Here is a 17,059-nt window from a genome sequence, read left to right as displayed (position 1 = left end):
ACCTGTGATTACTGCTCTTTGTGGAAGTTGTAATGGTTATAATGGATCTGGTATTTTTAAGAGATATCTGTGATATTTGAAGTTTATTACTGTTCTTGTTAGATGTGTCCTGTGAACTACCAAGGGATGGAATGAGTTAGAAATGATCTTGAAGAAGAGGGACAGAGATATGCAAGCATCAGAACCATCATTAAAAAGGGACAATAAAGAATGTACTTCCTGCATCAGCTCAGGAAGTTCAGACTGCCCCAGGAGTGGTTGATAACAGTTTTACAGAGGAATTATTGAATCTGTCATTTGTAGAACATAGATAACAGAATTGGAAGGAAACTTGGAGGTTATGTAATCCAACCCTTGCTTGAGCAGGAGACCCTATACCGGACAAATGGTTGTCCAGTCTCTTCTTGAAAGCCAGTGTTGAAGTATCCACAACTTCTGACGGCAACCCATTCCACTGGTTAATGGCTATCACTGTTAGGAAGTTTCTCCTTAGTTCTAGGTTGCTTCTCTCCTTAATTAGTTTCCATCCGTTGCTTCTTGTCCTGCCTTCAGGTGCTTGACACCCTCATCTTTGTGGCAACCCCTCAAATACTGGAACCCTGCTATCGTGTCTCCCTTGGTCTTTCTTTTTTCTAGACCATTCATCCCAATTCCTGTAACCATTCTTCATATGCTTTAGCCTTCATTCCCATAATCATCTTTGTTGCTCTTCTCTGCACTCTTTCCAGAGTCTCAATATCTTTTACACATTGTGGTGAATAAAACTGGATGCAGTATTCCAAGTGTGGCCGTACTAAGGCTTTATGAAGTCATACTCATGCTTCATGTGATCTTGATTCTATCCCTCTATTATACTATAAGTGTCTTGTTTGGTACAGCAACCAAACAGGACAGGTTATAGACCCCAATGGATAGTTAAGACTACAAAAAGAACAATTGCAACCAGCCTGGCTTCCATAGAAGACCTGTATATTGCTGGGGGGGGGGGTCAGAAGGAGAGCAGACCCCTCACATCCTGCACATAAACTGTTTCAACTCCTCCCCTTGGAAAGGCGCTATAGGGCATTGCAGGCCAAACTAGACACAGGGAGTTTTCTTTTGTGCCATCAACTCTGCTGAACACCTAATTCTCACAGTGCTGTCTAATGTCTATGTGTATTTACCCATTGAGTGTGACTCTGGTATTATTATTTATCCTTCTTATTATCATTTTTACTTCCCCCTTTTATTGGTATTATTATTGTTATGATTATTCTGTTGCTTTTGCAAGTACACTGAGTGCTTCTGTACCAGAGACAAATTCCTTGTGTGACTAATCACAAGTGGCCAAATAAAGTGTTCAATTTGAATAAATGAGTAAATACTCTGTATTATCTAGCACTGTCAGATTTGTTCTGTTAACATCTGGAGAATCACTGATGACAGGAGAGGGGGAGTTGGCTGTATTGTTCTGCTGCCATTAAAGATTGTCAAGATTTTGTAGCCCAGATCTAGTAAACCTAGTGTTACACACTTGCTGATTTGCCTCACCTTTGGATTGTTGTAATGAGTATTCAGGTCAATTCTTATATGTGGTCAAGGACCTGTAGTTGGAGCAGACTATGAGAGCCAAGATAGGTGATCTAGTCATGCATGTATTATATCTATTTTGAAGCAACTGATTGGGCTACTGTCAGATTCTGGGTCAAGTTCAAAGTTTTATTACAGTGTATAAAGTAATACAGGGGAGTGCAATGGCTCAGTGGTTAAAGATGCTGAGCTTGTCAACTACAGCCTGGGCTTAAGACTCAAGCATAGTGGGGTGAGCTCCCGTTACTTGCCTCAGATCCTGCCCACCCAGCAGTTTGAAACCGTGCAAATACGAGTACATTAATAGGTACCACTGTGGTGGGAAGGTAACAGCGTTCTGTGAGCCTTTGGCCTATAGTCATGCTGGCCACATGACCACAGAAAATGTCTTTGGACAATGCTGGCTCCTCAGCCAAGATATGGATATGAGCCCTATACCCTATGACATGGCTGGACAGGGAAACCTTTATAAAATAATACAGGTAGTCCTCAGCCACAGTTAAGCCCAAAATTTCCACTGCTAAGCCAGGCAGTTGTTAAGTGAGCTGCATGAGATGACACAAAATCAATAAAACAAACAAATTTTTAAATGATTTTGATATGTTAGAGAATTGGGCTGAAAGTAATATGATGAAACTTAACAGAAAGAAATCAAATCCTTCACTTCAGGAAATGGTATAAAATGCCCAGATAGGGAACAGGAGGAACCTGTCCTGAAAATAATACATGGCATTTTTGGTGCATAATATGCTAAATATATTGACTTCCCACCACCCTGCAGCATAACTGTATCTTTAGCAGATATCCAAAAAATAGAAATGTAACAGGTGTGTCAGTAAAGAAATGCTGTCTATTTCCCTCAGAAATCAAGGGAAAACTCTCTTTCATGCTAATTTACATATTGCATCCAAATTAATGTTTCTAATTATAAGAGTAACAGGAATACAAACACAGATGCACAAATATGCACATACATGTATCGCTATCTCAATTTAGTCAGCTTCTTATTTTCCATATACACTGCTGGACTTTGATTTAAATGCGGTATTGTTTTGTTACTTTTTTATAGATAATACAGATAAAGGGAACCCAGTTTTCCTTTGTGGTTCAGCTCAGTCTTCTGTGCAAGGTAACACTAATGCTCATTCCTCATTTTAAAATGTTGGTTTAGCAGTCGTTCAGAAGTGCTACATTCTTGCAGTACAGAATAACAGACTTGGAAGGGACCTTAGAGGTCTTCTAATCCAACCTTCTGCTCAAGCAGGAGACTATACCATTCTGGATAAATGGTTGTCCAACTTTTCTTAAAAATCTCCAGGATGGAGCATCCACAAATTCTGGAGGCAAGCCATTCCACCGAGTAATTGATTCTGATTACTGATAGGAAATTTCTCTTTAATTCTAGGTTGCATCTCTCTTTGATAAGCTTCCACTCTTTGCTTCTTGTCCCACTCTCAGAGGCTGTGGAGAATAGATTGACTCCCTCTTCTCTGTGACAGCCCCTCAAATACTGGAAGACTACTATCATGTCACTCCTGGTCCTTCTTTTCCTTAGATTAGACATTCCCAGTTCTTGCAATAATCGATCATACGGTTTACACTCTAGTTCCTTAGTTCAAATCACCAGGACCAGATGGATTACACCCCAAGGTTCTTAAGGAACTGGAAGATGTGATCTCAGAACCACTGAACTATATTTTTCAAAGATCCTGGAGCACTGGGGAACTACCAGAGGACTGGAAAAGAGCTGATGTAGTTCCCATCTTCAAAAAAGGGGGGAAAAAGGACCCAGGAAATTACAGACCTATCAGCCTGACCTCAATACCTGGGAAGACTCTGGAAAAGATAATCAAACACCTAGAGCCAAACAAAGTCATTACTAAAAGCCAACACGGGTTTGTCAAAAACAGATCATGCCAGACAAATCTTATTGCATTCTTTGACCAAGTGATAAAATTAGTGGACCATATCATCAACATCCCAATTACCGCCTTTATAAGTTTGTAATTATTTCAACTATGCATTGGTATTTAACAGCACATTCCAGAACAGGAACCAAGGCAGAACAATGCAGCAAAATATGCTTTTCTTAGGTTGCTGAAGGGACTTGGCATTTGAACTTACAAGACACAAATATACTCTATGCTTGAAAGTAAATAATTTTTTTTTGTATGCTTGCGGTGATTAGAACATGGGGAAGAGCGGGAAATTGCCAGGGTTGACCTAACTCTAGAAGCCTGGGATTTACTTGAAATAGCAGCTCTTTTAGAAGCATCAATTAAGTAATTGGAAGAAGACAACATCTTGAGAGGCTGCAGGGCATATATTCTGATAAATAGGTTATTGTGTCTGATCACATCTACCATAATAAGCAGTAAGGTTTCCAAATTCCAAACACTGGTTCCAAAATATGAAGGATCTTTATTCCATCATCAAAATCCTCTATCCCTCTGCGTCACTCTGTTCAGACTTCAAGAAGTCCTTTAAACCAGGCTGCACATATTTAAAATTTAAGAAGAGACTAGACAGTCACTTGTCTGAAATGGTATAGGTTCTCCTGCTTGAGCAAAGGGCTGGACTAGAAGACCTCCAAGGTCCCTTCCAGATTCTATTCTATTCTATTCTATTCTATTCTATTCTATTCTATTCTATTCTATTCTATTCTAAAATCTGCTATTTTTTTTTAAAAAAGGTTTCCATTGAAATAAATAACTGAACAGATCTTTGAATATATTATACAGCTAGGCCTTTAGGCTGACTTAACAGTCATTTGTTTTCTAAGAGAATCCGGGAATAGATTGGTCAATCATTCTTTGAAACAGAAGAAATCTATCCTACATAACATAGAAGGGGGGAAAAAGAACTTCGATTTGCATACATTTTGCATGCACCAATTCCTATGCATTTTTTAAAAACGATGTTTACAATTGAAATAGAAATACAATCCATCTCATTATAACAAGAAAGACTGTGACTAGATGGCTGATCAGCAAGGCTATTCATTCTGTTACCAGATGCCATCAACTAATCAGCTGGGATTGAAATAGACAGTAATTCAGAGAGCGCAGAGATGGGCACTCAGATGTGGTTCCTGGAGGTCCCCAACTTCAGGAATGCAAGGAATAATAATAATAATAATATGGAAGGAACCCTGGAGGTCATCTAGTCCAACCTCCTGCTCAGGCAGGAAACCCTATACCATTTCAGACAAATGCCTGTCCAGTCTCTTCTTAAAAACTTTCAGTGTTGAAGCATTCAAAGCTTCTGGAGGCTGATTGTTGCACTGATTAATTATTGTAACTGTCAGAAAATTTCTCCTTAGTTCTAGATTGCTTCTCTCCTTGGTCTGTTTCCATCCGTTGCTTCTTGTCCTCTCCTTCAGGTGCTTTGGAGAATAGCTTGACTCCCTCTTCTTTGTGGCAACCCCTGAGATATTGGAACACTGCTATCATGTCCCCACTCGTCCTTCTCTTCATTAAACTAGACACAACCAATTCCAGCAACTGTTCCTTGTATGTTTTATTGTCCAATCCACTGATCATCTTTGTTGCTCTTCTCTACACTCTTTCTAGAGTCTCAACATTTTTTTACATCGTGGTGACCAAAACTGGATGCAGTATTCCAAGTGTGGCCTTACCAAGGCATTGTAAAGTGTTATTAACACTTCATGTGTTGTTTCTGGTGAAGGGAGGGGAATATTTATTTTATTTTCCACATTTATTACTATTTTTTAACATAGGTAGTCCTTGACATACGACCCCATTTGAACCCAGAATTTATGTTGGTAAATGAGAAATTTGTTAAGTGATTCTGCCCCATTTTATGACTTTTCTTGCCACATTTGTTAATATAGTTGTTAAATTAGTAACATGGTTGTAGTGAATCTGGCTTCCCCATTTTGGGGACACTTTGCTTGTCAAAAGGTCACAAAAGGTGATCACATGACCCTGGAACACTGCAACTTTCATAAATATGAACCATTTGTCAAGCATCCAATTGTAAATCATGTGACCATGGGGATGCTGCAATGGTCGTGTGAAAAATGGTCATAAGTCACTTTTTTCAGTGCTGTTGTAACTTTGAACAGTCACTAAGCAAATTGTTGTAAATCAAGGACTATCTGTATTAATATTTTTTCCCACAATCCAGCTTAGTCAACTTCCCTTCGCTCATCTTCCTTAACAAAAGCAAGGGCAGGGACACCTGACAATTGGGCCTAAACCAGTCTCTTTCATTCTAGTGCCCTGACGACGTTGCAAGAAAAACGTGTACGTGTACAAATTACAATCAATGTATTTTTTTTGTAAATTGGTTTGTGGGGTTATTAAAAAGAGCATCTCCTCTTCGACCTTAGTGTCTCTGTTTCCCAAAATTTTGCCCTAGTTTGATACTAAAGCAGGCCTCATACCCCCAATCAAGGTCTCCTCCTGGGTGTAGCTGGTTTTTCTGAGAGGATTTTAGCAACAGGGTATGTCTCTCGCGTTAGCACTCCCTCCTTCTTCGTGTTTATTCCCCCCCCCCCCTTTCTTTTTTGCTCTCTTACATGCTGGCTTCTTTCCTTTCTGTGCATTTAATTTCAAACGGGAAGCACAGCAAATGACTTGCTCTGCTTATGCAACTTCCTGTCTGGACGCCTCTCTCTTCCTTCCCTCCTCTTTTTCTTTCCCCCATGCAGCATTTCGTATCAGTTGTTTTCGTTCCCAAACGCCTGTGGTCTGGATTGCATATTTTAACCGTGGAAAAGAAGGTGCTGACTGTAATGTTTTTACCTCGTTTTGAAAAAGAGAGTCATTACTCTTATTTCACTGCAAATTGTACAGGAAGCCTCACAGCCCTTATCTATGGCTGGATTTGTGCTACCCTTTTGCCTGCTTTTAAAGCAGGGCTGAGCACCAGATGAATCTCTTCCTGTTTTCAGGAGACCCTGCTATGCGTGCACAACATAGGTTGTTTTCCTAGCCTCCCCCCCCCCCGAAAATGCCCGTGCATCCTTTTCTTTAATAATGCATTTGTGGATGCCACCAATGTGCTTGTAGACTGGCATTCAGCCCTGTGCAGAGTTTGCAAATTAGAAGCCACTCATCCTCACCACTGGGCTGACATCCCATAACCCAAGGAGAAAGAATCTAATGGTTTCCCGTGACGATCAGGTTCCCACGTTTCTCATTCCATTCCTCCGTGAACCCGAAACACCCGCTCTGCGTGGCCAGCACACCCTTTTTGGAGCGTGGCAACCTCTTCTCTCTCTGGGTGTGTGTATGGTCTAATACTTGCTTTGATTTATCCTTTTCTATTCAGTCCATCGCTCAAGCAGGCCGCCCACCCGCCTCCCGAGCAAACCATTAATTCACCAACCCTCATCATCATTAAAAAAACAAAACAAAAGCCTGAAATGACTGGCTATATAGGATTCCAGGGAAACTCCCGAGGAGCAGCGACAGAAGCTCCCCCTCCCCCTCTCTTCCCTTCCCCCTCCTCGCTCTAAGTCCTTTTCCCTCCCCCACCATTTGCAGCGCTTGCAATTTTAGCGCCTGCCTAAATAAATCTTTTTTTTTTTTGCACGATTCTGCTTTTTTTTAATGTTGTTGTTTGTTTGTTTGTGAACCGCCGCCGAAGCCCAGATGTGTTTTCCTGCGCCCTGCCTCCACCCTCCTCTTTGGAATCCAATCTGGTTTGTTTTCGCAGGAAGTAGGCGAAAGAAGGCAAGCGAGCGAGCGAGCAAGGAGGCCGGGCCTTCCCAGCCCGCCTTCCCCTTCTCTTGTTTCTCTCTCTGTGTGTGTGCGTAAGTGTGTGTTTGTGTGCAAGAGCGCCTCTCTTTCTCCCTGCTCATTTCTGTATGGCTGGCCACCTTTCTCTCCCCAGTTGCTGAGCGCCGTTGGCTGTTCAGAGCGGTTTTGGCTCCTTCCCTTAGTAACAGCTTTTACATTCTGCCTCAATTCCTCTTCAATTGAAATCACACACACACACACACACACATACGCGCGCACACATAAAGCATTACTTTTTTTTATTGCCTCCTCCTCCTTCCTTGGGACTTAATCTATAATTTCCCCCCACCGCCTCTCGCTTCCCATCCCCCTCCAGCAGCACCAGCTCTCACACACATACACGCACGCACTAAAACACACACACACACACACACACACACACACACAACCCTCACCCAGACTCGGGTCATAATTGAATACATTGCATTCCCCCCCCTTTCCCGGTGGCTACTTGAAGTCTTTCCCCCCCCTCCCTTCCCCCTTTGGGCTGCACCCGCAATTGCAAACCCATATATTATACCTCTTAGAGAAGGAGGAAGCTGCATGAAATATAGCTCTATGTGTGTCAGCGTGGGGGGCTTTTTCCTCCTCTTTTGCCTCCATTGCAAAAGGAGGGGGGGCGGAGAGCCATACTAAGCCATCAATTGCAAGGTAAGAAATAAAAAGAGTTTCTCCCCCCCCTTCCCCTGTGTGCATGTTTGTCTTGTCCCTCTGCGCAGTTAAATATCTAGTTACAAGCTAGGAAATATTTCAGGCGCCCCTAAAGTGTATCTTAAGGGGTTATTTCGAGGCTGTGTATGGGGGGGGAGTTCAGGGAGGGCGTTGCTGGAAAGGGAATTGAGGGAAGGGGGGGTAGGGTTGGGGGGAGGGGCGCCTGTGTTTGTAGCTAGTTGGAGGAAGCAGCGCGTGGGGGAGGGGCAGAAGTGTAACAAGCATTGCCCCCCCCCCTTGGGAGGGCAGTGTCTTTTAACTTTAATTTTTTTTCGACCTCTTTTTTTCTTCTCATCTTTCTGGAGGTATTTTCAACCCCCACCCCCACCCTCGCTTTTGACCTTTTAATTAATTAATAATAATAAATTGGTGGTAGGGAGGAGAAAGTGTTGATTCATCGCGTTTTGGGAAAGTGTGTCGGGGGTGGGGGAGAGAGAAGAGAAGCCTTTGCACTAATAAATGCAAAAGCCAGCAGCCATTATGAAGCAAGCTGGCTTGATTGCCTATTTTTAGAAGATTTGGGCCAGAGGAGAGTTTTTTATTTTGCATCGGCGGATATATACAATATTCTTCTTGCTGGAAGGAAACGGACACAACCGAGAGGCGTCTTATAAGAAAAAAAAAAAAAGACCCAAGTTCGGAAGTGTGTTTTGCGTGTGCGTGCGTGCAGGGTTGTTTTTCTTTTTTTTTTCTTTTTCCCCAAAAGAGAAAGGTCAGTAGAATTTATTTCTTCCCTCTTTGATTGGTAATTAAAGGGTGGGTTGAAAGAAAGTTTTGTTTGATGAGGTTTGCGCCTTAAATGTCTTGTTTGCAATAGGTGTGGGGGAGGGGAAGGAATGTGGCAGAGTGAACTCACACTGGTGGGGGAGGGGGAGAGGTTAGCGGCGGTCTTTGCTGTGTCTTTGCAAAATAATAAGGGTAAAGGGGGGCTTTTGATGGCTTCTTTCCACTTCCCCCCTCCGTTTTAAACTCTAGGTTGCTATGTCTTCTGGGATTATTATGATTATTATGATTATTTGTTTTGTGGACGCTGTTTTGGAAAGTGGAGCAGAAAAACCTTTTTAAAAAGTGTTCCAGGGGCAGAATCGTATTCTAATAGCCAAGTTCTAGAATGAACTTTGGTCTCTGGGAAAACAGTGGTGCAAAATTCAAGAGTTACTCGTCTATAAGGCCTAGTTTTGAAATCAGGGTGGCTTTACCCGGTTCTCGTCCACGTGTAAAAAGTCTCAAGATCTTACCAGTGAACCGTGTAAATTTCTTTTTTTAAAAATTGTATGATTTGAAAGCGGAAGATATATTTGCAGTACTGAGCTGGATCTAGTTAATCATCTACCTGCCATGGTAAATATAATTCACTTTATTATCCTTTTGGATCTTTGGTGGAAAAGGAGGAGGATTATCCAATGGCTGAAGAAGGGGAAACCAGGGGAAAAAGAGAGCCAAACTAGAAAAACAACGTGGCTGTGGGTTTTTCTGGAGCGTTGAAGTTTTAAAAACACTGAACTTTGCTTGATATATAGTGGTTGGAGAAAATGTCTATTAAAGGGTGTCCCTGAATTGCCTGGAATTCTGACTCCTACATGTGCTTCACTTCCTTCCTCCTTTTTTAATTTTTTTTTTGCTGGTGTAAAGGGAGTTGCATTTCGTTTATATACGGTATTATAGAAATCTCATTTTTTATCAGTCTGGGATTTGAAGGAGTGAGTGGGAAGAAAGTATTCTATTTAACCTCAATACTGTAGTTTGGGGTTTCTTTTTCAGTCAGACTTAAATAGAAGTTCAGTTTTGATTCATGAACAGGAATAATACAGAAACTTGTGGTATGTAATCTGTCTTGGCCTTGTATCTCAGTTGTATTTTACTTATTTACCATCTGAACATGATATTTTTTTCTCCTCTTAAAAGACATTTCATTCAAAAATTTGGGGAAAGTGTGGTGGATTTGGACTAGGCCACAAACTTGGAGTTTTGTTGATAAAATTAGATGTGTTTGCAGGATCTGAGTACCCATGCTTCACCAGAACATGGCTTGGTGCATTAACCCAGTTTCCTCAGAATGCCTGACACACTGAACCACAGTCAGAATTTTTAAGACTAGGCCAAAATGTATATGGGTCATAACTGGTTTCATGGAGTGGCTAAACTTGTTTTTAAATTTTCACCTATATAAAAGCATTCCATATTTTGCCCCTTTGTGGTGGGATTCAAGAATACCAGGAAAACAGCACAACTTCTTTCCCCTCTAAATATGGAAATGATTGAGAAGGAAAGATTTGATGAACCTATATGGACAAATATCGTGTTGGTCTTTAGACAGTTCTCATTATATCTTATAGAGATGTTGCAATTTAAAAAAAAATCATTGGACTTTACAAGAAGTTGATTCACAACCATTAGTTTAGTGACCGAAGTTACAATAGCACTGAAAAATGTGACTTATGACTGGTTTTCACGCTTATGATTGTTGTAGTAGCCTCATAATCACATGATCAAAATTCAGGCAACTGTCATGAATTTATGATGGTTATTGCATTGACCTGGGGTTATGTGATCACCATTTTGTAATCTTCCCAACTGGCTTCTAATTAGCAAAGTCAATGGGGGAAGCCAGGGTCACTTAATGATTGTGATTCACCTAACAACCGCAGTAATTTGCTGAACTGTGGCAAAAAGGTTGTAAAATGGGGCAAAAGTCAATTTCCTTGCTTAGCAACAGAAAATTTGGGCTCAATTGTGGTTGTAAGTTGAGGATTGTCTATACAAGGTCATAGAGACTTGGAACATCCATTAATGCTATACCATGCTTGATTAAACCATGTTTTGGCCTGAAACCGAGTTGGCTGACTTCCCAAAACATGTTACTACGGTATAACATACAGGCTTTATAAATCATGACCAAATGAATGGAACAATAGGCATAGGATTAAGTGTTATGGGTGAATCTGTAGTGTTGATATTTCTATTGATTTTCTTCGTAATTCAATATTTTGCAATGTAAACAAGCCTTTTCTTTCTTTCATTCAGGAAAAATGAAGCTTGGTGGTGCTTCATGGATATGGCTTAATGGCTAGTGGTAAACCATATGTACTATACAGAGTTGTTTTGTGGCGATGGGTGGCAAACAAATTTAATAAAAATAATAAATTTTCATATTTAAAAAATGGAGATTTTTTTACTAGCCAAGATATTCTTGGAGACCTTAATGGTAGTACATTTATGAAGGGGAAAGAAAAGAGGAATTCTTCCTATTATTCATAATGAACTTATATATTTTACAATTACAAAATATATTGTTGACCAACATCTTTATTGTTCTTTACTCATCGGACAGTTCTAGACAACTAGAGCAGTGGTTCTCAACCTGTGGGTCGGGACCCCATTTGGGGTCGAACGACCATTTCACGGGGGTCGCCAAACAACGCAGTCCGCCATTTCCCCCTCCCTTTTCCTTAGCTGTGCTACTCCCTTTTATTCTATTGGCTTTTGAAAGCCAATAGAATAGACTCTCTTGAATAGAGTCTAATTCTATTGGCTTTCAAAAGCCCATAGGAATTGTCCAGGCTGTCTTTGCCCTGCTGAGCCTGCCAAAAGTCCCATTCTGCAAACGGTGCTGCACCAGTTGAGTAGTCCTCGACTTACGACCAGTAGAGTAGTCCTTGACTTACGACCAGTTGGGGGTCGCGGCATTAAAAAGGTTGAGAACCACTGAACTAGAGAGAGGTTTAAGGTATATAATCAAATGAACAAAGATGACGGATTATGGATTCCATCTTTATGGAAGATTTTTACACCTATGCTTCAGTAGGTGCAGTTGTGATTCTTGTAAAATTCTTGTGGGTGAGAGATGAAAGGATTTGAATATTTTTAAATAATAATTGACCCACTTATGGGGGATGTCTGCCAATAGCTAAAGCTGTGAAAGTGAAATATAACTTTTCTGATAATATCCAAGTCTTCTGAGTTACAACTCTCATAATGGGATTGGGCGGCATATAAATTTTAGAAGTAAAAAAAATAAATAAAAATTTATTTCTAATGTTCCATTGGCTGGGTTGGGTGGCAACTAAAGGAATTATAGCTCAACATTTAATCAAGAAAATAGGAACAGATTGGTTAAATAATATTTTTTGTAGAGAAGTAGGATGTATTTGAGATTAGAATGGAGAAAGTCAATACGTACAAGATGGTGGTCATACTCATAATGGCATGACCGCCATCTTGTAACAGGTTTTTACAGCATCCTGCATAAAAGAGGGAATTTTTATTGCAATGATAGACTGTGGTCTTGGCCGTTTTAAGCACACATTTCAGCATGCTGCTTTTAGAAGATACACTACAGACAATATTTTTATGTATACCTTAGGCACCTGCATATCCAACCAGTTTTGACTGTGTTCACCTAGCAAGGTCACATAAAGAACTGGCAGATGTCTTTGCACATCAAGTGTGACTTGTTTGTTTTGGTAATTCAGTGTATTGTACAGATTTAGCTTACTTGGTTAATGTGTGATTGAGTATATACTGTAGCATGAACCCAGAAAATGAGCTGATTCAGTTAACTGGGTTAAGGACTGTGTAAAAACAGATGTGGCTTCCATTGTGATGTAACAGTACAGTAAAAAAAAAAAACCTTAGTGTTCATAGGCTTCCTTTTAAAAAGCTGGTTATAAGAAGGTAAAAATATAAAAATTAAAAAAAAAATAACAAAAGTCTTCTTTGTGTAAGACATATTTAGAATAGAACTGGAGTTAATTATTGGATTTAAACCCTACCTATCCATTAAAGAAAACTTCTATTTTGGATTTGCACACTATGTTAGCACATGGCTTGTTGGTTGGTTTTCTATCTTACACAAAGCTGTGCTGTAAATCATAAGTTTCCAAATGACATTCATTGAGTTCCCCTAGCGTAGGTTGCATTTGCATGGCATGCTAAAGACCTTGGTTAACAAGTGTGCACATGTCATTTTACTTGTTTCTGCCAGTATATATGCAGCTGCTTAACAAACAGCTTGGCCACCATTTTGGATTTTTTTTTGAAGTTGTGAATATGCATTAACTATATTGTAAAATACAAATTCTGGCAATTTGGAATTTGGAGCTTGAACTGATTCTGTTTTAAAATGATCATAGGTTACTCATTTGTTAAGTGATTTTTTGAAGTTTAAATTGTCATTTTAACAGGACAAGAATGGGTACAAAACATCGCCTTAATCTTAGGTCTTGGCATGTTGCTTTGCATGGATTAAGCTGTGGCTTAATTTGCAGACCATAATTTAACTTGATATGTGAATTCAACCCCAAAAAGAAAACAAAACAAAACTTTGTTATATTTTTTCCCAATGCTGGCTATGGAATTCTGGGAGTTGAGGTCCACATGCCTTAAAATTGTCAAGGTTGAGAAACACTGCTTTACAGCATCTAAATTTGTGTGCTTCCTATTAATTCAATACAAGTTAGAGAGAGGTGTTAAGGCTGAATGTATAAAAGTCGAATTCATAGAGATGCTTTACCAACCAGGAAATGCCAGGACTTCTATCCCACATAATAATTGAGAGCACCTGGATACATTTGCTACTTCCTTCTAAGGGTAGGTGGAGGTAAAGAAACTATTAATAGGCTTGTTTTGATAGCTGTTTGATTCAGATGAATGTCTTCATTCCCAACTGAATTGCTTGTAACGAAAAAGGTGAGGACCTGTCAGTTAGAGGGAAGTTAGCTTGAACACCAGGTGACTCTGCTTTCATGACATGCTTCAACCCCTTGGTTATTTGATAGTTGTTTCAGAAGCTAGCAGTTTCTTTCAGATTACAGTAACAATGAATGCTTGTTTGATTCTTTGAAATGCTAAAGTGATATAAGTCCAAATGCAAAATGCTTTAGAATTTAGCTTGTGGGACTGCAGGAATTCCTGTAATTTTACCTCAAGTGATAATTAGGAGAACTCATAAAAAATAGTGCTAGGTTCATATTAAGCTGAAATGTGTGTGGCTTAGTTTTGGCTCCGTATGTGTGTGGCTTAGTTTTGGCTCCGTATGTTGTGTGAATTTAGGATGGCCTACAAGCTTTTATACCAGGGAAAAAGGGAATTTTAAATGCATTTCCCAAGATATTTTGCAAAAAAATATTTTAGCTCAGTGTTTCTCAACCTTGACAATTTTAAGGCGTGTGGATTTCAACTCCCAGAATTCCACAGCCAGCATTGCTGGCTGTGGAATTCTGGGAGTTGAAGTCCACACGCCTTAAAATTGTCAAGGTTGAGAAACACTGTAATTTAGCTGTTATGTCTGAACCCAGCCAATTGTTTATTCAAGATAAGCAAATCACACCTAGGTAGGATGTGCAAACTCAGGCATTCTGACTCATTTGGACTAATGCTAAGCCATTGTTTCAAAGTTTGGCTGAGTCACAAATAGCAAGTTCACGCAACATGGGAAGCATAAGTGGCGGTCTATAACCATATTTCAGTTCAATCAACAATTTAAGTCAAATGGAAATGGTATTTTTGGTTGGGATTTTTAATGTATTATAATTACAGAAAGTCCACATTGAATGACTGCCTTGTTTAGTGACTGCAGTATGAAGGTGATAAAATAACTTTCATGACCATTTCTTGCTTTTACAACCTTTTCAGGTCTCTAAACAAAGCAAAGCTGAAATGAGATCATAGTCATGGTTGCAGTTTGACTTATTGACTGCTTCAATTGATGACTGAGTTGCTAAATGAAAACTAGCTATATCGTGAATATTAAGTTATCTAGGCTTATTAACTGAATGGCATGGTGGCCTAAAGGTGAAGATGCTCGCCTCCCATTCAGAAGGTTAAGAGTTCAATCCTAGGCAGTGGCAGTTGTTTTTCTATCAGGGCTCGAAGAGTAAATATCTGCTGTGAACTCTGTGTAGGTATCACGAAGGGCATCCAGCCAATAAATGCTCAGCTCTAGTCAGTTGCCCAGAATCCACCACGAAAGAAAGGGAACAAAGGGTCATAAAAAGGAAAAAAAAATCCAGGCTTATTGACTGTTGAGAATCCTGGCAGAATATGGAGGATTGCAAGTAAAAATCAGTGTGTACATATTTTGACTTATTTTTTAATGAACTCTCATATTTTATTTGCAAGAAAAGCCCAAAGAACATCCTTAAAAAAAAAAGACTACATTTGTGCAGTATCCTTACATTGATATATTATCTTACATCAAAAATATTGGAATTAAGCTTACGTTGGCACTGCATTTTGCTGTTCGTTTGTTATCAGACAGTAGTTGCAGTGGATATATAAATAAACAGTCAGTTAGCTATTTTGCTGTTGTGTTATGAAACAAGGGCAGGGCCTTTTCACTGAAGGCAGTACAATTAAGGAAAAACATTACACATTTTTCTCCATTTAGGAAGCCAAATATAATGATTTAATAGTTAAAATTTTATTTCAGTCTTCTGGAAACATGCAGTTGTTTTTTTCTTTGAAAAAATATCTTTGCCTAGCACTTGGCTACTTAGAAAAAAGGTGATTCATAAATAAAGCAAGGATCAGAATAAACATAATGGTGTGGATGATGCAAAATATATTTTGGCATCTGCATTGAGTAACCTTGCAAGTGGTTTTTTTAAATTTTAGCCGCCTTCATAAATTTTAATAAGCAATTCTAATTCATCCCACTTTTTCCATGAATTACATGCAAAGTGGCACAATAATAGCTTTTTGTTAAAATAAAAACTAATTCTATCATAACATTTCCTAGGAAGAAGAACAGGCATGACAGAAAACTCAATAATTTTGCGGAGAATTTTTATCTTTTATCAGGCATCAATTGTAGATTTTAAGCACAAATGTGCAGTTTCTAAGTTGCATCTTTTTTAAAGTGGCAGATGGGGCTTCACTAGCAGATAGCTCTCCATTACAACAGTTCATTTAGTGACCGTTTAAAGTTACAATGGCACAGAAAAAGTGACTTATGACCATTTTTCACACGATTGTTACAGCCTCCACATGGTCACATGATTGAAATTCAGACACTTGGCAACAGACTCATATATTTATGACGGTCGCAGTGTCCCAGGGTCACATGATCACCTTTTGCAATCTGACAAATAGGGAAGCCAGATTCACTTAACATCCGTGTTACTAACTTAGCAATTGCAGTGATTCTTTTAAGTACCGTAAATGCCGGCGTATAAGGCGACTTCCGCGAGCGCTGAAATCGGCGCCAAAGACGGGGGTCATCTTATACGCCGAGTCGTCTTATACGCCGGAAATACTGGTAGTTTCCAGCGTATAAGATGACGTTCTAGGAATGCGGCCCGGCTATAAAGACGGGGGTCGTCTTATACGCCGGGTCGCCTTGTACGCCGGCATTTACGGTATGTCAAGAAAAATCATAAAATGGGGCAAAATTCACTTAACCTTCTCACTTAGCAACAGACATTTGGACTCAATGGTAGTTGTTAAGTTGAGGACTACCTATATTTTACTGCATGTGATTTTTTTGGGTGAAAAAATATAATCTTTTTCTTTTAGAAAAAGTGGTTTTAAAATGTTGAGGCATGATGGACCTTTTACTTGTAAGTCATAGCAGGTTTTGAGGTTAGAAGTTGGCATCCAGTTTAGCATTTTTTTTTTCTTGCTTACTATAAGGGTTTGTGTTCCTTCATGGACAGGATCAGTATTATAGTTTATACAAGCAAATTATTTGAAACTGGCCCAGTGCTTAGAATCTGTGTAATAAAGTGTCTCCCATGGCATTAAGTCATGGTTTAATAATGCTAAACCAACAGACCCTGTCATGTTTTAGTCCAATAAGTGGTCAGAATTAAATTGTGATTAGAATTCTGGACTTTTTCTATAATGCAACAAATTATTTCTGAAATGTGGGACTTCTCTTGACAGAAAAAAATCTGGTTCAACAGGATTTAACAGCTGACCAGACTGTTTCTCAATCCATCTCAGCAATGAATAATTTTATTTTCCTTAAAAGTATTTACTCCTTATCTAACTCTCCTCCTAATGTCAAAACT

At 39.5% G+C, this 17,059-nt stretch overlaps 1 protein-coding gene across 10 annotated transcripts in view; it reads left to right on the top strand.

The window, feature by feature from the left end:
• The first annotated feature begins 7,227 nt into the window (after positions 1 to 7,227).
• Positions 7,228 to 17,059, top strand: part of TBL1XR1 (TBL1X receptor 1) — a 242,253-nt gene continuing 232,421 nt past the window's right edge. For 6 of the 10 annotated variants that reach the window (XM_039355405.1, XM_039355406.1, XM_039355410.1 and 3 more), the window contains exon 1: positions 7,229 to 7,988. The gene's annotated coding sequence lies outside the window, so the exon portion shown is untranslated. Of the gene's footprint in view, positions 7,989 to 8,306; positions 8,761 to 17,059 lie in introns of those variants that run through there. The other 4 variants (XM_039355414.1, XM_039355413.1, XM_039355412.1 and 1 more) reach the window with 2 other exon arrangements.

The sequence above is a fragment of the Crotalus tigris genome, unplaced genomic scaffold, assembly GCF_016545835.1.
Source record: "Crotalus tigris isolate CLP2741 ecotype Arizona unplaced genomic scaffold, ASM1654583v1 scf7180000018690.2240587, whole genome shotgun sequence".
NCBI lineage: Eukaryota > Metazoa > Chordata > Lepidosauria > Squamata > Viperidae > Crotalus > Crotalus tigris.
This window is presented reverse-complemented; position numbering and strand designations above follow the sequence as displayed.